Genomic DNA, 24,081 nt, shown 5'->3' with positions numbered 1-24,081 from the left:
AATAAAGCCTAAACCCAGTAGGAGAAGAGAAATAATAAAGATCAGAGCAGAAATCAATGAAATTGAAACCAAAAGAACAGTAGAACGGATCAACGAAACTAGGAGCTTGTTCTTTGAAAGAACTAAAAAGATTGATAAACCCCTGGCCAGACTTATCAAAAAGAAAAGAGAAATGACCCAAATAAATAAAATCATGAATGAAAGATGAGAGATCACACCAACACCAAAGAAATACAAACAATTATAAGAACATATTATGAGCAACAATATGGCAACAAATTAGATAATCTGGAAGAAATTGATGCATTTGTAGAGATGTATAATCTATCAAAACTGAACCAGGAAGAAATAGAAAACATGAACAGGACCTATAACCACTAAGGAAATTGAAGCAGTCATCAAAAATCTCCCAACAAATAAAAGCCCAGGGCCAGGTGGCTTCCCAGGGGAATTTTACCAAACATTTCAAGAAGAATTAATACCTATTCTTCTGAAACTGTTCCAAAAAATAGAAATGGAGAAAAACTTCCAAACTCTTTTTATAAGGCCACCATTACCTTGATCCCCAAACCAGACAAAGACCCCATCCAAAAGGAGAATTACAGACTAATATCCCTGATGAACATGGATGCAAAAATTCTCACCAAAATACTAGCCAATAGGATCCAACGGTATATTAAAAGTATTATTTACCTCGAACAAGTGGGGTTTATCCCTGGGCTGCAAGGTTGGTTCAACTTTCCCAGTCAAACAATGTGATACGATACATTAATAAAAGAAAGAACAAGAACAATATGATCCTCTCAATAGATGCAGAAAAAGCATTTGACAAAGTACTGCATCGTTTCTTGATTAAAACTCTTCAGAGTATAGGGATAGAGGGTACATACCTCAAACATAAAAGCCATCTATGAAAAACCCACAGCGAATATCATTCTCAATGGGGGAAAATTTAGAGCTTTCCCCCTAAGGTCACGAATGCAGCAGGGATGTCCACTCTCACCACTGCTATTCAACATAGTATTAGAAGTCCTAGCCACAGCAATCAGACAAGAAAAAAAAATAAAAGGCATACGAATTGGCAAAGAAGAAGTCAAACTCTCTCTCTTAGCAGATGATATGATACTTTATGTGGATAACCCAAATGACTCCACCCCAAAACTGCTAGAACTCCTACAGGAATTCAGTAAAGTGGCAGGATATATAATCAATACACAGAAATCAGTGGCATCCTTATACACCAACAGTAAGAGAGAAGAAAGAGAAATTAAGGAGTCGATCCATTTACAATTGCACCCAAAACCATAAGATAACTAGGAATAAATCTAACCAAAGAGGCAAAGATTCTGTACTCAGAAAACTATAAAATACTCATGAAAGAAATTGAGGAAGATAGAAAGAAATGGAAAAACGTTCCATGCTCATGGATTGGAAGAACAAATATTGTGAAGATGTCAATGCTACCTAGAGCAATCTACACATTTAAAGCAATCACTATCAAAATAGCACAAACTTTTTTCAAAGAAATGGAACAAATAATCCTAAACTTTCTATGGAACCAGAAAAGACCCTGAACAGCCAGAGGAATGTTGAAAAAGAAAAGCAAAGCTTGTGGCATCACAATTCTGGACCTCAAGCTCTATTACAAAGCTGGCATCATCAAGACAGTCTGGAACTGGCACAAAAACAGACACACCGATCAATGGAACAGGATAGAGAGCCCAGAAATGGACCCTCAACTCTACAGTCAACTAATCTTCGACAAAGCAAGGAAGAATGTCCAATGGAAAAAAGACAGTCTCTTCAACAAATGGTGTTGGGAAAATTGGACAGCCACAAGCAGAAGAATGAAACTGGACTATTTCCTTGCATCACATGCAAGAATAGACTCCAAATTGTTGAAAGACCTCAGTGTGAGACAGGAGTCCATCAAAATCCTAAAGGATTACACAGGCAGCAACGTCTTCATTCTCAGCAACTTCTTCCTAGAAACATCGCCAAAGGCAAGGGAAGCAAGGGCAAAAATGAACTATTGGGACTTCATCAAGATAAAAACTTTTGCACAACCAAAGAAATAGTCAACTAAACCAAAAGACAACTGACAGACTGGGAGAAGATATTTGCAAAGTGACATATCAGATAAAGGGCTAGTATCCAAAATCTATAAAGTACTCATCAAACTCAACACCCAAGGAACAAATGATCCAATCAAGAAATGGGCAGAAGACATGAATAGACGTTTTTCCAAGAAGACATCCAAATGGCCAACAGACACATGAAAAAGTGCTCAACATTGCTCCGCATCAGGGAAATCCAAATCAAAACTCCAATGAGATAGCACCTCACACCCGTCAGAATGGCTAAAATTAACAAGTCAGGTAACGACAGATGTTGGCGGGGATGCGGAGAAAGGGGAGCCCTCCTACCCTGTTGGTGGGAATGCAAGCTGGTGCAGCCACTCTGGAAAACAGTATGGAGGTTCCTCAAACAGTTGAAAGTAGAGCTACCCTATGACCCAGCAATTGCACCACTGGGTATTTACCTCAAAGACACAAATGTAGGAATCCAAAGGGGTATGTGCACCCCAATGTTTATAGCAGCAATGTCCACAATAGACAAACTATGGAAAGACCCAAGATATCCATCAAGAGATGAATGGATAAGGAATAAGTGGTATATATATATATATATATATATATATATATACACACACACACACACACACACAATGGAATATTATGCAGCCATCAAAAGGTATGAAATCTTTCCATTTGCAATGTCCTGGATGGAACTGGAGGGTGTTATGCTGAGCGAAATAAATCAATCAGAGAAAGACATGTATCATATGACTTCACTAATATGAGGAATTCTTAATCTCAGGAAACAAAGTGAGATTTGCTGGAGTGGTGAGGGTCAGGAGGGATGGGGCGGCTGGGTGATAGACATTGGGGAGTGTATGTGCTATGGTGAGCATTGTGAGTTGTGTAAGACTGCTGAATCATAAACCTCTACCTCTGAAACAAATAATACATTACATGTTTAAAAAAAAGAAGAAGTAGATAGCAGGAAGGGAAAAATGAGGGGGTGGGTAATCGGAGGGGGAGATGAACCATGAAAGACTATGGACTCTGAGAAAGAAACTGAGGGTTCTAAAGGGGAGGGAGGTGAGGGGATGGGTTAGGCTGGTGATGGGTATTAAAGAGGGTATGTGCTGAATGTTATATACATACAATGAATCATGGAACACTACATCAGAAACTAATGATGTAATGTATGGTGATTAACATAGCAATAAAAAAAAGAGAAGCAAACCTGGAGGCATCACATTGCCCGATGTCAACTTATATTATGAAGCTGTGATTACCAAGACAGTATGGTACAGGCACCAAAACAGACATATAGACCAAGGGAACAGAATAGAGAGCCCAGATATGGACCCTCAACTCTATGGTCAAATAATCTTTGACAAAGCAGATAAAAATATGCAATGGAAAAAAGACAGTTTCTTCAATAAATGGTCCTGGGTATTTGGACAGCCACATGCAGAAGAATGAAACTCGACCATTCTCTAACACCATACACAAAGATAACCTCAAAGTGGATGAAAGACCTCAATGTGAGATAGGAATCCATCAAAATCCTAGAGGAGAACATAGGTAGTAACCTCTTTGACATCAGCCACAGCAACTTCTTTCAAGATATATATCCAGAAGCTAGTGAAACAAAAGCAAAAATGAACTTTTGGGACTTCATCAGGATAAAAACTCTGCACAGCAAAGGAAATAGTCAACAAAACAAAGAGGCAACCCACAGAATTTGAGAAGATATTTGCAAATGACACTACAGGTAAAGGGCTGGTATCCAAGATCTATAAAGAGCTTCTCAAACTCAACACTCAAAAAACAAATAATCAAGTCAAAAAATGGGCAGTGGACATGAACAGACACTTCTTTGAAGAAGACACAAATCGCTAACAGACACATGAAAACATGTTCATCATCATTAGCCATCCAGTAAATTCAAATCAAAACCACATTGAGATACCACCTTACACCAATTAGAATAGCAAAAATTGACAAGGCAAGAAACAACAAATGTTGGAGAGGTTGTGGAGAAAGGGGAACCTTCTTACACTGTTGATGGGAATGTAAGTTGGTATAGCCACTTTGGAAAACAGTGTGGAGGTGCCTCAAAAAATTAAAAATAGAGCTACCCTATGACCCAAATATTGCACTACTGGGTATTTACCCCCAAGACATAGATGTAGTGAAAGGAAGGGCCATTTGCACCCCAATGTTCATAGCATCAATGTCTGCAATAGCCAGACTGTGGAAAGAGCTGAGATGCCCTTCGACAGACGAATAGGTAAAGAAGATGTGGTGAATATACACAATGGAATATTACTCAGCCATCAGAAAGGATGAATACTCAACTTTTACATCCACATGGATGGGACTGGAGGAGATTATGCTAAGTGAATTAAGTCAAGCAGAGAAAGTCAATTATCATATGGTTTCACTTATTTGTGGAACATAAGGAATAGCATGGAGGACATTAGGAGAAGGAAGGGAAAAATGGGGGGGGGGAATTGGAGGGAGAGATGAGCCATGAGAGGCTATGGACTCTGAGAAACAAACAGGGTTTTAGAGGGGAGGGGGGAGGGGGAACGGTTAGCCCGGTGATGGGTATTAAGGAGGGCACGTACTGCATGGAGCACTGGGTGTTATAGGAAAACAATAGATCGTGGATCACCATATCAAAAACTAATGATGTATTGTATGGTGACTAACATAACATAATACAAAAAAAAAAAAAAGTCAGGAAAGGCATGACTGGGTGGCTCAGTCAGTTAATCAGCTGCCTTAAGCTCCGGTCATGAACCCAGTGTCCTGGGATTGCGTCCCCCATCAGGATCCTTGCTCAGATGGGAGCCTGCTTCTTCCTCTCTCTCTTCTTCCCCCTGCTTGTGCTCTCTCTCCCTCTAACAAATATATAAATAAAATCTTTTTAAAAACTTCAGGAAAGATAATCTAAAAAATGAAAATGGCTTCTTATAGGGATTGAGTTGGAATGGGGCTGAAAGGATGGATATTATTTATTTATCTATTTATTTGTTGTTAAAGATTTTATTTATTTATTTATTTATTTGAGAGAGAGCATGAATGGTGGGGGAGGGACTAGTGCCATGTTTACTAAACCAAACCTAAACAAAACAAGCAAACAAAACCCCACAAATTTTCTGAGAAATGGCTGAGTTTAGATCCGGAGTAGAATAAGCCTGAACATCTTATTGTGCTAAAAACCAAAGAAATATTCAGATTGACAAGGACAAGTCAAAAGAACACAAAATTGGCTTGTGGGACCCCAGTTGGCCAAATTTGGGACAACTTGAGCGCTAAAAAGAATAATGATGTAATGTATTTTGTTATATTGAATAAAAAGGAAATCCATGAATCCATATTAATACTAAAGAAAAATAGTGGGAGGAGGAAAAGCTCTTCTTAACTAATAAATACAGCTAGTAGATGTAAAAGGAATGGAGGGAGAATTATTGTACAACCACCAGTGTAAAGCTGATTCAGACAATAATCACACATAGATAGAAAAACTAGTAGGTAAAATGTGAAATATTTATTCAATTCTCAAAGTACCACTACTCAAATTACTTATCAATTACAACAAACATTTATAATGGAGAAATCTAGCAGACACCACATTAACTAAGTAACAAAACTTAGCATCACCAATAATATAACAAACCTACCACATCTGCCTGCTTTGGTGATGCAAAGAGTTTGTATCATCACCTATATATCAGTTCCAAAATATATAATGTGAATCGAATCATGAGGAAACAATCAGATGAATCAGATTGCGACAATTCCTATAAAACGACTGCCCTGATATCTTTAAAGAATCAAGGTCATAAAAGAAAAAAATGTTATGACATGGTTTCTAGATAAATAAAGACTAAAGAAATATGAACTCTAAAGTTGTCTCATTTAATTGGGTCTTACTCAGAAAGACAAATGCCATATGGTTTCATTCATATGTGGAATTTAAGAAACAAAACAAATCAACAAAGGAAAAAAGAGGCAAACAAAAAAACAGACTTAACTATAGAGAACAAACTGATGTTACCAGATGGGTGGTGGGTGGGGGGATGGGTGAAATACGTGAAGGGGATTAGGAGTACACTTGTCATGATGAGCACTGGGTTAGTTGTGGAATCAGTATGTTGTACACCTAAAACTAATATAACACTGTATGTTAACTATACTTGAAAAAAATAAAGAAAAACTATAAGCAATATTATTGGAACAACTGGAGAAACCTGAATATGGATTGTGTATTAGGTAATATTATTGAGTCAGTGTTAAATATTATATGGTGTTGTGATAAAATATAAGAATGGTCGAGGCACCTGGGTTGCTCAGTGGGTTAAGCGTCTGCTTTCAGCTCTGGTCATGGTCCCAGGGTCCTGGGATCAAGCCCCACATCAGGCTCCCTGCTCAGTGGGGAGCCTGCTTCTCCCTTTCCCTCTGGCTTGTGCTCCCCCTGCTTGTGCTCTCTCACTCACTGTCAAATAAATAAATAAAATGCTAAAAAAAAAAAGAACGCTCCTGTTTTTAGGAAAAAATATGCTGAGATATGTAAAAGTAGTGTCATGAAGTCTGTAATTTGTGTCAAATTGTTCCAGAGAGATAATAAATAATTGAGCAAATATAGCAAAATATAAGCCATTGTAAAATCTAGGTAAAGAAAATATGAGTTGACTGCACTATTCTTTAAATGTTTCTTTAGTGTTAAATAATGACTAGGAAATCGGGAAGTAAGAACAAGTATGGTATGTTTAATATGAGAAACATTTGACGTGAAAGAGGAATAGGAAAGTTACTGGGAGCTAGTTAGTAGGTTTCATAATTTTTAGAGGTCTGAAGAAGTTCGGACTCTACATAGTAGAAAAAAACTTCTGGTTGAGAGGAGATTACAAACATTTAGGTAATAAACTATAATATTGTTGGTACTCAGTGCTAACTGTGAGAAGTGCCACAGAAACATGAAAATGAAGGAATATGATTTCCCTTTGAGTGTTACACTTTTGGATTAGCCACATAATGGACCAGGGCAGAGGTTGGGATAAGTAACTTTTTAAAAAAGGGAATTGGCTCCCAGGCCTGCAAGACATAACTGAAATGTGACATTTCTAAAGAAGGGGGCCTGTCATTGGTAGAAACACTGAATAGAGTCAGACTAGGAAATGCTGGATATAACCTTCTTCAGGGACATTGGCCAATGAACTCAATATTCTCATTCTTCTGTCAAGATGATTCTTTTGTTGGGGGGCAAAGGAGCAGAGGGAGAGGGAGAGCGAAATCTGAAGCAGGCTCCATGCCCAGCACAGAGTCCTGTGCTCTCACGTGATCTCACGACCCTGGGATCATGACCTGACCTAAAATCAAGAGTTGGATGCTTAACCAACTGAGCCACCCAGGGACCCCATGTCAAGATGATTCTTAATAGAATTTGAATGTATCAGGTATTTTAGCTTACTGTCATCAAAATTCAGTTCCTCCAACTCCCTTTGTCTAGATCTCAAGGTTCATAATCAAGTTGCTGTTATTGAGAGCCCTGCATGTCTTCTTATAGGGAAAGAGTGCTCTATTCATAGGCACTGCCAGTATTCCAGTCCCTGTAATAGTTATTTCTCAATTTAAATCAATAAACTGGCATTCTGATTTTAGAATTCCATCTCTTCAGCTTAGTTAATGTTAATGTGGTTGGTGGACTGCTCTAATAGGCTTCTAAACCTGCAACCACGAGGGCCATCTGAATGTGGTAAATTCATCAAATTTGGCTTATTTGTCCCTTTGTTTATTTGTGCATTTATTCATGTAGCAGATGCTGTTGGCAACCTGGGTCTTATCAGTGTAGTACATGTCAGTTCTAGTTCCAATTGCCAGCATTTTTTTTTCCCCTGGGGCACTCTCTGACCAGCTGGAACTGCCATGCCCCTACCACAGCAAGTTGGCAGTGTGAGTAGTCCCTGGGATAGTCAGTGTACAATAACAGCTCCCTCTCTACTGGCAGGATAACTGAAGTGAATATTCTATACTTTCTCCCAAAGTTTCTCAGCAGAATTAAGCACTAGTTGCCCACAGTGGATATCTGATTGATAATGAACACTTTATTGGTTGGTCCTCCTTCTCTAACTCACTTCCTTGCTTCCCTACCAAAGTTTTTGGGATCATCTCGCAAAGAAAATACTTGTACTCCAATTATAGTGTCAAATCTGCTTCTGGGGAATCCCAAATTAAGACAATTTCATCTACTCACCCATTCATGCATTAATATTTACTGAGTATTTATCATGTGCCAGGCACAGAGTCAAGTCCTTAGCAATACATGGTCTCTTTAAGCATTATTCATATCATCCTCATTACAAATGAAGAAATTGATGCTTAAAGAAGGTAAGCAGCTGGCCCAACATCACAAAATAGGACTGAGTGCTGGAAGGGAATGGTGGAAGATCAGGTTGCCTGAGGCTCTCAGAATCTGAGTTTTGAATTGAACAGTATGGAAAAGGAGGTTTTTGTTGTGGTAACAAGTTGAGGATATTTTTCTCTATACAGGTATCCCCCACTTTTGAAAGCTCATGTTACACCACTTTGCTTTTATGAAAGATACGTATTAGCACATACCTATTTTTACTGACTGAAATAAATCTGAAGATTTTTGCTTCTACAAAAAAAGGTGAAAAGTGAAAATAGTGTTCAGTATTTGTTTTGCCGCTAGCCATTATAGAAGCAGCACACGCCCAGAGCAGTGACAATGTCACCACCCAGCTTCTTCTTCAGGAACTACACTCAGCATCTCAGCATCACGCTGCCATAGCTTTGAACTGTGCCTATGAGTACGTGTTCTATCACCATTCATTGTGTGCGTCCATTAGCAAGCTGTGTCCTAAGGTATCAGAAAAGGTTCTTTTTTGGGGTCTGGGAATGCTAAAAATATTTTCCATGTAAATTAATGGTATTTGCCCTTTTGCTTTATGTCATTTCAGCTTATGAAAGATTTCACAGGAACATTCTACTTTTGAAAAGTAGGGGAAACCTGTAATACTGTTAGGGAAGACTGATTAAAAAAGCACTTCAACGAAACATATTTGAAATTCAAAAAAATTATCTTTATTTTCTGGGAAAGCAGCAACAACACATACACACAAACACACACACCTGGATTTAAATCCTACCTCTACTAGGTTTCAGCTGTAAGACATATACAAGTTACTTATTCTAAGCTTAATTTCCTAATCCATAAAATGCATAATACTCAAAGTTGTTGTATGAATTAATGAGATTTATTCAGGTAGCTAGCAGTTAATGGGTGCACAAATGTAATCTGTGGAAATAATCTGTCATTTCAGAAAGTCTGTGTTAAGTACTAAAATCCAGATGCAATTGGTATCATGTTCAACCAAACTAAAAAAAAAAATGTCATGAATAATATCTACATTGTTATCTTTAAAAACCTTCCTCTTTCTATATTATAATGATGCTTTACTGTCACAAAGCAAAACTAAAAATAAACAAACAAAAAAAGCAGGTGTTAGGTATAAAATTGTTTGAAGCGATCTCAAAGAGTCCAAAAGTAAATTTTATTATTTTGATAATTTTGTATTATTTGTTACTGTCAAGCAAGAATAAAAAAATGAAATATTATCAGTTGAAAACTCTACTCATGATTCTTCCCTAGCCAGGTGTTTTCTTTTGTCTAGATATTCTGAAGAAAGAAGTGTAGTCTGCACCATTTTAAATTAATTAATTTTCTATTTTTTAAAGATTTTATTTATTTATGTCAGAGAGAGAGAGAGCACAATCAGTGGGAGCAGCAGGCAGAGCAGGCAGAGGGAGAAGCAGGCTCCCCGCTGAGCAGGGAGCCCAATGCGGGACTTGATCCCAGGACCCTGGGATCATGACCTGAGCCAAAGGCTTAACCGACTGAGCCACCCAGGCGCCCCTGAACTGTTTTTAATAATTGATTTTATTTAACCAATGCACTTCCTTAGATTTAAAAAAGTATTTTGTTAGAATTCCTGTGAGAATGGGTTAAGTATTATAAATAGTATTAGACACATGAATGCAACGTGAATGATTTCAAAGAACTAGAAGTTGCACCTGTCAGAAGGCAAAATTTCTAAGGATGGCTTCACTGATTTCAGTCCAACTGTTTTATCCAGAACAGCTCAGATTAGCAGCAGCAGCAGCAGGCAGTCAATGAAACTCCTTTCCCCCTACTCTCCCGCTGGGTTTAAGGCACAAAGAGACTGAAATGACCAAGGTCAAAACCTGATAGCACTTCCAGGTTTTTTGCTTGAATGATTTTTTTTTTTTTATTCCAGTATAGTTAACATAGTGTTACATATGTTTCAGGTGTACAATATGGTGATTCAACAATTCCATACATCACCCTGTGCTCATTGCAAGTGCCCTCCTTAATACCCATCATCTATTTCACCCATCTGCCCACCAACCTACCCTCTGGTAACCATCAGTTTGTTCTCTATAGTTGAGTCTGTTTCTTGGTTTGTCCCCTTTGTCCCACTTGTTTTGTTTCTTAAATTCCACATATACATGAAATAGTATGGTATTTGACTTTCTCTGACTTATTTTGCTTAGCATTATACTCTCTCGCTCCATCCATTTCATTGCGAGTGGCATGATTTCATTCTTTTTTTATGGCTGGCTAATATTCCTAATGATATATAGTCACCTCTTCTTTATCTATTCATTTATCCATGGACACTTGTGCTGCTTCCATAATTTGGGTATTGTAAATAATTCTGCAGTGAACATAGGGGTGCATGTATCCCTTTGAATTAGTGTTATTCTTTTTTTTTTTTTTGGTAAAGAGTAAAGCAATTACTGGACCATAGGGTAATTCTATTTCTAACTTTCTGAGGAAACTCCATACTGTTTCCCACAGTAGCTGCACAGTTTGCATTCCCACCAGCAGCATAGGAGCATTTCTTTTTCTCCACATTCTTGCCAACACTTGTTTCTTATGTTAATTTTAGCCATTCTGACAGATGTGAGGTCATAGCTCAGTGTGGTTTTGATTTGCAGTTCCCTGATGAGTGAAGTTGAGCATCTTTTCAGTGTCTTTTGGCCATCTGTAAGTCTTCTTTGGAGAAATGTCTGTCATGTCTTCTGCCCATTTGTTTATTAGATTATTTGTTTTTTGGTGTTGAGTTGTATAACTTCTTTTTATATTTTGGATACCAACCCTTTATCAGATATGTCATTTGTAAATATCTTCTTCCATACATTAGGTTGTCTTTGGTTTTGGTGTTGAAGGAGATTAAGAGTGCATCTGTCTTGATGAGCACTGAGTAATTATATTGTAATTGTACTGTATTGTACACCTGAAACTGATATAACACTCTGTGTTAACTACACTGCAATTAGAATATTTTTTAAAAAATTGAAATTGCATGTGGAAGAGTTCCAAATGACTTTTTAGTGTTTAAAGTACTTCTCCAGCAATGGATTCATGTGGGGAGAGGAAGGAGTTGGGGCTGGAAGGGAAGTAGGGCCCACATCCAATGGGGCTTGGTCTTGGAGTCTGGACATTATCCAGAAAGCTGTAAAGAACCAGTGACAGATTTAAGCAAGGATACAATGAAATCATATTTGTTTCTTTTAAAAACATTCCACAGTGAGATTCAGTAGCAAAGTACTGTAATATGGACCAGCATTGTGTTGGGTTTGGGGGATATAATAATAAATAAGGTAGTATGACCCTGCCTTTCTGGAGCTTACATTGAGTTCAAGTTCAACACTAAGGATCTAAATTAAGATAGTATCAGTGGGATCATATAGAAGGAAATGGATGTTATCATAATAGCTAATAATAATAGTATTACCATTTATTGAACATTTCCCATATGTCAGACATTAAACACTTCACATGTCCTGTCCATTCTCCACAATAGCCAGAATGATTCCCATTGGTTGAATTTGTCATAACTCTCTCAAACACGTCTAGGGACTTTCCACCTCATTCAGTGCAAATACCCATTTCTCAGGATGAGGTACCAAGCCCTGGCTGTGGCCCACTTTGACTTCCTGAGCTCATCTCAACTCCTTCTCTTATTGTGTTCCAGCCACCATGGGGGGTCCAGATTTCCTAGGGGGTCCTAGACTGCTGTAGGAATATTTCTGCTTCATGGTGACTTCTCTGTCTGGAATGCTCTCTCCCTTATATCCCACATTTCATTCTGTCACTTCTGTCAAGCCTCTGCTTAAATATCATCTTTTCAATGACACCTCTCTGGCCATCCTGCATGATTCTCTATCCTCTTCACTTTGTTTTATATTTCTCTGGAACATTTATCACATTCTGACACACCAGATTTGTTGTTTTTTTCTCTCCACTAGATCATAAATCCCATGAGGGCAGTCTTTGTTCACTGCTGTATTCTTGACACCTAGAACAGTGCTGGTACATCCTATCTATCTAATAAATATGTATTGAATGGATGAATGAAGGCTTACAGTGGCCCTATGAAGTAGTGAATAGTACTGACTTATTTTTCCCGCTTTATTGATGAGGAAACAGAGACATTAATTGAAGGTTTATTTAATTGAAGGATCTTTATCTGGTGTCAGAACTGGGATTTGCATGGGATAAAAAAAGCTCACTTTATTATGTGCCCAGTAGTACTCTAAGAGCTTTACACTTACTTTACATTAACACTTAATCCTCACAATAACCTCATTTACAGATGAGAAAAACAAATCCAAGAGGGATTTATGATTTTGCCTGGCATTTTTGCACTTGCTAATTAATTTGGAGCCTGTGCTCTTAACCATTTTGCTATACTACCTAATTTTAAAACTGTTGCCTTAAGGAATATGTGACTTTGCCTCCTAATTGCCAGGAGAGTGAGACAGAGAAAGAAATCTGGGATTACTAACATTATTATGATTGAGGACTGCGACAGATAGAAGAATCATCAAGTCAGGGAATGTAGGATGAGCTGGTTTCATTCTCCCTGAACTCCAGACACCCACATCCACATGCCTCCTTGATTTCTTCACTTGGATATTAGGATACAAGGTCAGCTTCAGTAAAAGGTATCTAGAATAACCATGCAGATTATAGTAGTTAGCCGTCTCACACCAAAGCTCAAGCTGGTACACAGGCTCCGACTCATGAAGACTTCAGGGACCCACCTTGTTGTACCTCCAAAATAGCTCACAACCCCTCTCACATTCTGATCATCAGAAAGGAACAATGGGAAAGACGCATCCCATTTATTTTAGAGTAGCATCTGGAAATTGCTTACATCATTTTTGCTCACATTCCACTGGCCAGAACCTTATTGACATGGCCATATTTAGAGTTTATTATAGGCAACCATGTGTCTGGCTAGATAACTCCATTATCATGGATGAAGAGGAGAATGCATATTAGGGGTCAACTAGCAGTCAATCTCTATGACCGATATCCACTACAGGGTTATAGGCATCTCTTATTTAATATTTGCAAAAACCAATTCCTGTTTGTTCTTCCAAAACTTGCTCTTCTCCAAAATTATTCCCATCTCAGTTAATGGTGGGAAATGGAACAAATGTGTTCAATTTTAAACATGCTGAGTTTTAAGGTGCTGTAGAACATCCAGTACAAATTTCCAATAAGGGGTTGAAGATATGTCTGGTTCTGAATGAGATCAGTGTTCAAGATTCAGGCTTGATCCCTGACTGAAAAAAGTAAGAGAGGAAGAGTATATATATATGGTACTGTCAGAGACTGTATAACACAGTAGGCAGAAAGAACCAAGGATGGAGAGGAAGAACATTTTGCAAAGAAGACTTGAAGAAGACAGCCCAAGAACAGGGAGCAGTTTCCAGGAGGCAGTAGTTAGCAGTGTGGAAACCTGCAAAAAGGTCAGATACCATGAAAACTGAGAGGCAACTTTTAGATTTGGCCATTGTGCTATTACATACATTAATACAAGCAGTGTATACAGTAAAATGGGGGCAAATGCTAAATTTCAGTAGTTGAAGAGGGGCTTAGAAATGACAATCCAAGTACAGATAGCTCTTCTAAATAGAAGGGACAGAGTTAGTAGAAGGAGAATTTATGAACAAGAGAGGAAACAACCAAGGGACTTGAAAGTCCCACCCCCCACCTGCCAGCTCCCCTCCCCTCCACCAGGAAAAAAAAAAAAAAAGCTGTAGAAAGAAGGATGCTCATACTTTAAGACAGGAGATGAGGGTGAGTGCAAATTTAGGTAGATCTGTAGGAATTAAGGGTGGAGGTGTGAAGGAGTGCATGGAGTGTGTAATGCTAAACAATGGTATTGATAATACTACTACTACTGTTACTAAGCCCTAACATTCACTGAACTCTTATCTTATGCCAGTCAATGTGCTAGTAATTTTTATCAGCAAACATCACAAAATTTGAAATGAGTAAGACAAAGAGCACAGTGGGGTCTTGAATCAGGTCTGACACTAATGTCACACAGAATACCTAATAATGAACTAAAAAAGCCTATGTGTAATTTCTCCATATTCGAAGGAGGAACTGGGATCCTTCTTGATTTTAGTAAAGATCTGGACATTCTGACATTTAAGAGATTTACTTCTCGTCAGTCTTTAATTTTTTTGTACTCAGGAATTTGCTCCATTTTGATGCACCAGGTTATATAAAATTACATTTCATTTATTCAGGCAATTTCTGAGGAGAGTAAGTTAAACTATCTTCACAGGCTAGATACTGAAGTAACATTTTGCTTTGATTATTAACAAAAATCTTTAAAGATTTTCATTCTCATTTGCCCATTTTGATAATATGCAAAGAAAATCCTTAAAAGATTACGATTTTAACTAGCCTCTTCTATAAAACTACAAATTGTTTCCAAATGAGGATCTGTAATAGGAGAAATGAAAAAAACAATGAGGAACTAAATTAAAATCAGACATGATTTAATACTGTCATTTATCATTAATTGTCCTGGGATAATTTAAATTCCACTAGCTTATTTTTTATAGTTTAAGTTTTTTACAGTTGGTTATAACCGGGAAGCAGTATACATAAACATATCCCTGACCTATAATGTTCTAAGAATGGCAGCTGAATACACTGCTATGTAAGATTGTTGATTTAAAAAAAATTCTTTGAATACCAGATGAATGGGATCTCATACAGTATTTTAGGGCTTAGCAAAGTTGCAAGCCGTTAAGACTATGACTTGTTAGTAATTCCACTATATTTGCTAGTTCTGTCGCAGAGCCATTAAAAAAAAAAACCCTTTTAAATAAAACGATGACCTTGATAGTAAATATGAAGACGCGCGGCTTTTAAATGGGTTGTCATATGGATCAAAATTAGCATCCATCCAGCTGATGTTAACCAAGAGGCCACAGTCTCTTTAACAACCTACCGAATGTCAAAACTGCGAGACGGGCTTTCATCTTCTAGTAAACTAATGACATCGTGTTGGAGAGGCCTAAGCAAATGACCTTGGTCCCCTGAAAGATGGCTCATACTCTCGGGGTACCTCTGCAGTATTTACAAAGGCAGCTCTGGACGGAAAGAGATTGGGGTCGGAGGCCCTGGTATCCGGAGGCTGCAGCCTCGCCGCGGGGCTGGAAGCTATCAAAGCCACCCCCCTTCCCTCGGCGGATTTTCAGAGCCGATTCGTCCCCCTAAAATCGGGAGCGTTTAAGTCCTAGGACGTTCCTCGACTTGGGTATACCAGGGGCCTCTCCAACACTCCTGGGGGCTCCAGAGGGTTTCCGGCGTGTACGCCCTTCTTTCGGTGGGGCCATAGACAGCGGTGACTCGCTAAAACACTGACCCTCTGCTCGATCCCAAGATGGCGACAAACACTGGCAGGACTCCAAAGAGCCGCGAGCAACTTCCCCTTCCCAACAGCCCCTGCGGTGGCGACGACGGCAAGCAGGAAGGGGGAGGAGCCGGCAAGAGGGGGCGGGGCAAAACGCTGCGCCCTCCCGCGCGCACCCCGGCCCCGCCCCACGTCCCTGCGTCCCGGCCCGGAGCTCTGGCCCGACCGGGCGGCACGCGCTGCCTGCTGGGATACTCGGCCCGCCCAGCCAGTCCTCCCGGCTTGCGCTGCGGCCGCGAGATCCGCGTTTTTCCCAAGATGGTGGCGCTGGGTTCGGGGTGACTGCAGGAGACGACATAGCCTGACTCCCCTTCGCCAGAATCTCGACACACCGCCTTCCTCCCGCTCGCGCACCCCGCTGCCACTTAGCCATCCGCTGGCCTGGGCGCTCGCCTTCCGCTGCCGCCTCCGACTTGAGCTTCATCTCTGCGGACCCAACGATTACGGCCGCGGGCAGCGGCGCCTCCCTCGGCTCCTCCTTGGGGTCGCGCTCGGAGCAGCTCGCAGCCTAGCCCCGGCTCGGCGGGCCCCGCATTTCCCCAGTGGGGACAGGCAGCGGCGGAGCGGCGGCTGGCGACGAGCGCGGGGTTTTCTGCGGCCCCGGCGCCCCCTTTCCCGGCCTTAGTCTCCGGAGAAGGAAGCGCGGGTCCCGCATGAGCCCCGGCGGTGGAGGCAGCGAAAGGGAACGAGGCGGTGGCGGGCGGAGGCGGCGAGCGAGGGCGACTGCGACCAGTGAGGCAGCCGCTGCTGCGAGGGCCACAGCCCAGGCGCGGGGGCGACAACAGGTCAGTGTGGCCGAGGACCGGGCCTGGGCCGGGGAGGCTGGTCGGCATTTCTCTTCGTTCTTTCTGTCGCTGAGACCACCCTTCGGGGCTGGCTCTGGCGAAGGTAGGGACGCTCCCAAACCGCGCCACGGCGAGTGTTTGGGGGCGCGTGGTTTCGAGGGTCAGTGCCAGAAGTAGGGCTTTGGTACCAGCGGCTGCTGCTACCGTAACTGTCAGTCCTGGCTGAGGGCCGGAGGGAGGGTTTTGTCGCCTAAGGGGACGCGAGCGGGCCCGGGGCGGGGCGTGCAGGGCGTCGAGAGTTGGCCCTCCTTGGAGCGGAGCTCGCGGAGCAGGCCTGGGCCCCAGGCAGGGTAGGGCTGGCCTTTTCCTTTCAAGGGGAGCTCTTTTTTCGAGGTTTTGGCCCTGTTGGTGAAAAATGCTTAGACGTGTGGTTTGGTGGGTTGGGGTTTTGGGGGTGGACTGGTGGGGAGGGAGGGCGGATGAAGTGGGAATCAAGCCCAAGGATTGTGTTCACAGATTATCGGGATTTTCAAATTAAACGTGAGCTACCGGGTTTGCCAGAGATTCTGTTAAATGCAAACCTGCAAACAGTTGGCATTATTTTATTTTCCCTTTTCAGTTGAGAAAATGAAAAGGACTCTTTCTTCGTCATGGCGTGTAGGTTTTGTTGGTAAAGTCAGAATTGAATGTGGCAAATACTTTAGTCCATAAAATTGTTAGAAATAATTTTAATGTAGGCACTGTTTGAGCTTGGACTCCAAAGATAATTTAGTCTCTGAATTTTAAAAACGTCCAATTGGCATACTAAAATAGAAACATTACTAAATCTGTCTGGGATTATATTTATTAAATGGCTAGGGTACTTTTGAAAATGTAAACGAATAGCAGTATGGGATTTACAATCCAGAGTTACCCTCCATAAATCATGAGGGGATATAGCTATGACCCTTAATTTTGGAGAATTCCCCTGCCTGCAGTATTGAAAGAAGCAGGAAATTATTCCAGAATATTCTGGGGGGAGGGAAGGAGGCTTGAAATGGAAATGACCTAAAGTTTGGAAGAAAAACTGTTAAAAAGTTACCTGTCAGAGTCACAGTAGATAACCAATAAATCTTGAGTGAATTAGACAAGAGGGATGAGAAGTGTTTGCTTCATAAGCTCTAATGAGTACTCTTACTGTTTAAACCAGGTAAAAAAGTTCAGAGTTTAGGAAGATAAAAATAAAATTTTTGTCCTGGCATGTATAGTGGAAATAATTGTAGAATTAGATCTTGCTTATAAATCTGAGTTATTTATCACATTTGTAATAAAATGAATACAGTATTAATGGTGCTGATAAGCTCAGGGAATGACCCAGAAGCCCTTTAAAGAAACTAATAATCACAACAAAAGCCGGAAATAGATTCAAGAAATAATGACCCTCTCTTTACAAAATTAGAATTGGAAACTAAGAAAGTCTTGCTGTATCAATATTTATTAACTATCAGTATGCTAAGTATTATGTACACTATTGTCTGGACATTGCCTAGTTCCTGAGGAGTTTAACTTTACACAGAGATACAAATTACAGTGTTTTGATTTCTTTTCAGAGATGTGGTAATCTGTTTTATTTCACCTCTCTTAAATTGTACATTTTTTTTCTTGGCTTAAAAAAGTACCTTCTTAAGTATACTTACTAGAAGTGTGAGGAAGACACATTCTCATCCCACTTGTTCAATTCATTTAATAAGATTTATTGGGTACTTACAGTATCTTGGACATTTAACCTTTAATCAGTTGTATTTCTTAAACTTTAGGTCATTTTTAAAATGATCCTTCTACTGTCCCCTCCAACCCCCCCCAAATCTGAAATAATTTACTATTTCAAATAAGCAGTCAGTGGGATAATCCAAAACTATGGATTATATCTAAATTTTTCAACCCAAGCACTTGAAAAATTTATGAATGTTTATTTTCTTAAATGATTACTGGTTATCTTCTTGTCATGTTGCACATTTTTGTTTAGACCCAAACTTGTATTGGTCAAAACATAGAGACATTACATTAAATGCACATGGAGCTGTTAAAAAGTTAGTTTTTTGATTTTTTTTAAAGTAAAATTTATTTATTTGAGAGACAGAGAATGAGAGAGACAGAGAGTATGGGAGGGAGGAGGGTCAGAGGGAGAAGCAGACTCCCCGCTGAGAAGGGAGCCTGTTGCTGAACTCTATCCCAGGACTTGAGCTTAACCAACTGAACCACCCAGGCACCCCTAGTTTTTTGACTTTTATGAGTGAAGACAAATTTTCTCTTATCCAGGATAATTCAGGATAACAGAGTTTTGGCTGATTTTGACTCTCCCCCCACTGCAAATGTAAAGATAAATTCAAAAACATTACAGTATGTGCAGTGAGAATAGCTTTGGAATTAGATCCCATTTTTAATTCTGGGCTCACCTTAGTTGACTGATCTTGGCAAGTTACTTAGTCTTAGTGAGCTGCAGTTTTGTCATCTATAAAATGGGATGGTGAAACTAACTCAGAGTTGTTTTGAGGATTAGAATTTGTAAATGTCCAACACATAGAGTATTATCATTTGAAGTCTTCCTACCTTGTTTTTTTGTTGTTGTTGTTCTCAAAAGTACCTTCTATACGGTGGACTCTAGCATGTTAACCCTTTACATTGTTTTCATTCTCGCTAGCTATGAACTCACTCTTTAAGGGGAGGGACTCCTAGTGTTTATCAGAAAGCGTGTTGCCAGCATATGGATGAATTATCAGTAGTCAACTAACATTCATTGGGTACCTACTGTGTCTGCTATGAGCTGGGTTAGATGTAGGAGCTACAAAGACAATCATGTCTGTCTTTTGGAAGGTTCTAGTCTAGTGACTTTCTCCACATAACACCATTTTTTTGTGAAATCCTTTCATATAATGGAGCCTCATTCTTCTGTGCTCTTCCAGTCTTAGGGCAGTTCTGTGGACTAAACGCTTCCACCTGCAGCTGCTATTCTAAAGAATACTGTTTTTACCCCTTTATACAACTATTTGGCATATGTGAGATACTTTATATCTTTACCTTGGTCCAAAATCTGGTACATAGTGTGTGTGCGTCTGTGTGTGAATGGGTATGTATATAAAAAAAAGAAATTTACTTTGGCAGTTGCCTGTAAATATTTTGATATTTTTCTGGGGTGATTATCATTCTGTCTTCTGGTTCTAGCTTCATAGAAGTTTCAAACCTCAGTAGGACTATTCTTGAGGCCAGACACTCCATTCATTTTATACATGAAGAAATTGAAGTGCAGAGCTTTAAAATGATTTTCTTAAAGTCACCCAGGTGGCAGAGCTAGAAGCACAGTCTGAGTTTCTGGACTAGAGTTCAGGACTCTGTATACAGTGGCTTATGTTCTGTCCTACCTGTTGAGAGGAGTAGTTTGCCTCTATTTGAATGTTTTCTACACTATTATTAGAAGGCAGACTTTACAAGATGTCATCACTGGGCCTTTTCTGAGCGTAAGAGGTAGTGCAGGAAATGGGGCTTTTTCTTCTAATAAAGGAAGTCAAGTAAAACTACAGTAACTAGAAATGGCGTTAATCTACAAACATATCCTATGTCCGGAACAGATGTTTAAAATACTTAAAGATGCTATATAATTTCTTAAATGAAATAACTTATTAATAAATAGATAATAAATTTCTTTGCCAACTTTACTTTGATCAAAGTTATTAAGTAAACACCATGATGGATAATGAGTCAAAATGAAGTTTTTAAGTTTAAGGCCAGTCTGAGGATGAAATAAAGCTAATACCTTTTTTGGAATATTGCTGTTTGCAAATGGGATTTAGCTGACAGTTGTTTCTGTTTGATTCTAAGCTTCGTGACTGTGAACTCCCTAAAATTATGTATAAATTTTAAGTTTCAGAGTCTCAACAGGTTCAGTGAACAAAAGCGACCAAGAACCACTGATGTGGAGGAAGAAGCACTAACTTTGGTGTCAGAAGATCCGTTCATCCTTCCAATCTAGCTTCCTAGCTGGTCATGAGCAGGTCATTTATCTTTCAGAGCCTTTGTTCTGTTAACTTCTGTTAAGTGAAGGTGATACTTGCTTTGTCTGTTTCAAAGGATTGTTTTTCAGATGTGATCATTCTCAAAAAAAATTAGAATAATACTGTATAAAGTGACCTTATACGTGACTTAGTGACTTGCCCAAGAAAACAAGTTGGTTAGTGGTAAACAAGTGATTGGAATATTTTCGTGCTTTTTCTCTATAAACATTTTTAACCTTTTCATACTTTCAGAAGTATTATTTTGGGAAATATTTAGTGTGTGAGTTTAAATTAAATTTGTTAACTACATTTGAAATAAATAATAGATCTTAATAATTAGTGATGCACTATTCAGTATTATTAATCCTTAGTCAAACCCCTTCTTGTAATTTGCTTTACTTTTTTTTTTTTTTTAAGATTTTATTTATTTGAGAGAGAGTGCGAGAGAGAAAGCACTAGAGGGAGTAGGGCCAGAGGGAGAAGTAGACTCCTCGCTGAGCAGAGAGCCCAGTGCAGGAATGGATTCCAGGACTTCAGGATCATAACCTGAGCTGAAGGCAGAGGCTTAACCCACTGAGCCACCCAGGCACTCTAATTTGCTTTACTTTTGATCTCTCCTGTTAATTTGATAAATGGCAGGTAAATCATAAGGTTGACCTGAAAGGAAAAGAGATTTTGGAGACATAGATTCTTATTGGATAAGATTATTCCAGAACTTTGGGGCGCCTGGGTTGCTCAGTTGTTAAGCGTCTGCCTTCGGCTCAGGTCATGATTCCAGGGTCCTGGGATTGAGCCCCGCATTGAGCTCCCCACTCTACGGGAAGCCTGCTTCTCCCTCTCCCACTCCCCCGCTTGTGTTCCCTCTCTAGCTGTGTCTCTCTCTGTCAAGTAAATAAATAAAATCCTTAAAAGAAAGAAAAAAAGATTATTCCAGAAGCTCCATTCTAGGAAGTCTCCTGCAATCTATAAGATAGCACATGTGGATCATAGAAGAGAATCCTATATAATACTTTATTAAAGTCAGCATCTATGCCACAAATAAAAAGCATGGAAGTTACATTTGAGCCCTGAACACTTACTAAAAAAAGTAGGATAAAATGTACCTTAAATGAAACTCTTGGCTGGCCAATATGGAGCTTAATATGATGGCTCTTAACAGTTAAATGTGTTATAGAAGTTGACCTTCTGTATCCTTTGGGGTTAGTTGAGGTTAGTCAAGCACAAATCCTTTTATATTACAGAAATAAAACATGAAAAAATTTTTGACCTCTTTGTGGTGTGCAGGCTTGTAACTCTTTGTTCTTAATGTGATGACTTCTTTCTCCTTGTATCAAAAGGGATACCTTATTCATTTCAAGCTGCTAATATAATAGACTTCTATTACTGGATGTGAGAAGGTAGTCTTAGAATTGCTTTTGTGGCCTGTAACCACTATCCTAACCTCTTTACTTTTATATTTTTTGTGATGCAGAATAAATTCTGAATTTTCTCTAAATTAAATATGCAGACAGTACAGAGAATAACGTAACAATCATGTATCTACCATTCAGCATAGACAAATGTCACAATTTGTCACTTCCTTGTACTCTAGCTCCATCTTTAAAACTGGTGTTATTTTCTTCTGAGATGATAATTCTAGCATTGCAGCTACCACTATGGGAATTTCTTCATACTGCCAACAAGTACTTCCTTTCTCTTATCAGATGTAAAGCATAATCCTGTTCTTCAGAAGGGAAAAGATGAAATGCCCACCAATGTTTTCTATATAAAGCTCATGGGTCCTAGGGAGAAGTATGGGTATTTCCAGCTTATTAATTATTTTAGTATTTTTTCTTATGGATTCTATTTATTGTGCCTCTGTGTGTGTGTATGTGCCAATATTGATAACCTTATAGTGTGCCACAAATAAGAATGTTAAGTATTTACCTTTGTTAAATAAAGTTTTTGTTTGGGGGAAAAATACATGTCTTTTGAGCACCTATTGTAATGACATATATACTGATCGATAAATCCCATTTCACACAAAAATAATTGGGTAACATTTTTCTTTTCTAGTTTTCTGAAGTGGGCTGACAATGCATCATATTGCATGTTGGTGATAGAAACTGTGCTGTTTAAGATATTCTAAATTTAGAGCTTCTAAGAAATGAAAAGTTCCCCTAATTACTTAAGCTGCTTCATTCATATTCAATTTCTTACACATTTTGCTATGTCTGTGGCATATTGCTATGGACTGAATGATTATGTCCTCTCAAAATTCTTATGTTTGAATTGTAACACCCATTGTAATGGTTTTAGGAAGTGGGGCCTTCTTGAGGTGATTTGATCATGAGAGTAGAGTCCGCATGAATTGGATTAGTGCCTTATTAAAGATTTCAGAGTTCCCTTGACTCTTCTACCATATGAGGACCCAGCCAGAAGACACCTGTCTGTGAACCAGAAGGCTGGTTCTTGCCAGACACCGAATCTGCCAGCACCTTGATACTGGGCTTCTTAGGCTCCAGGAATTGGAAAAATAAGTTTCTGTTCATAAGCCACCCGGTCTGTGGTATCTTGTTTTAGCACCCCGAAATGGACTACAATACATTAAACATGTTTAAAGAACAGGGAAAATAGAAAATTAAAAGGATAAAGTTTGGTAGCTGAGGTAGGGATGCACTGTGCTTGACAGAATGGAAGTGCTTAAAAGTTGACTATAGTGTTGAAACGAGAACACTTAAGGAGAATGTATTAGAAAAACCGAGCTAAATTTTGTCTTTTAAACATATAAAACTAGATTTCTGCATTTCAGGTATTATTGTATATTTCTTTAATTATTGCCCAATGCACTGTATTTCAAATTACCTTCAAAATGAAAAAGTAAAGTGTTATGGTCTCATTGAACTCAGAATCAGTTCATCCCCTCTAATTCCTCTCCCATATTTTGGGCTAAATGAAAGGCAAGGAGGGGTGAACTTAAAAATAGTTGGATCTCAACTGGAAAATAGGTAAGTCACTTACCTCAACTGAAATTAAATTCTTTCTTTCCTCCTGGATTGAAGATTCTATGAGAACAATTGCTGCGTATCTCATTTTTTTTTTTCTTTTCAGGTGCAGTTTTATGTATTTGTAAGTGCTTGATGAATGAACTGCTTTCCAGTTCAGGCCTACTTTTAGATACCTGCTGTGGCCTGATGAATAAGAATCATCAGGAACAAAATCCTCTAGGCTTCAGAACTTTAAACTAATTTTAAGTAGATACAGGACTAGGGGTCAGCCTGGATAGTGGGCCAAAGACATATCTATGCCACAGCCCCACTTTAGTGCCTCTGCCTGTGCGGAATTTGACTAGGCTTTCCTAGGAGGGGTG

The 24,081-nt window shown here is 39.3% G+C and overlaps 1 protein-coding gene across 3 annotated transcripts in view; it reads left to right on the top strand.

Annotated features, from left to right (window-relative positions):
• The first annotated feature begins 16,113 nt into the window (after positions 1-16,113).
• The window catches only part of UBE3A (ubiquitin protein ligase E3A), a 98,633-nt gene continuing 90,665 nt past the window's right edge, over positions 16,114-24,081 (top strand). For 2 of the 3 annotated variants that reach the window (XM_028087271.2, XM_028087270.2), the window contains exon 1: positions 16,114-16,704. The gene's annotated coding sequence lies outside the window, so the exon portion shown is untranslated. The remainder of the gene's footprint in view (positions 16,705-24,081) is intronic. The other variant, XM_028087273.2, reaches the window with a different exon arrangement.

This window comes from Eumetopias jubatus, unplaced genomic scaffold (genome assembly GCF_037043125.1).
Source record: "Eumetopias jubatus isolate StellerSeaLion01/CBP00866 unplaced genomic scaffold, mEumJub1_p1.0 scaffold_7, whole genome shotgun sequence".
NCBI lineage: Eukaryota > Metazoa > Chordata > Mammalia > Carnivora > Otariidae > Eumetopias > Eumetopias jubatus.
This window is presented reverse-complemented; position numbering and strand designations above follow the sequence as displayed.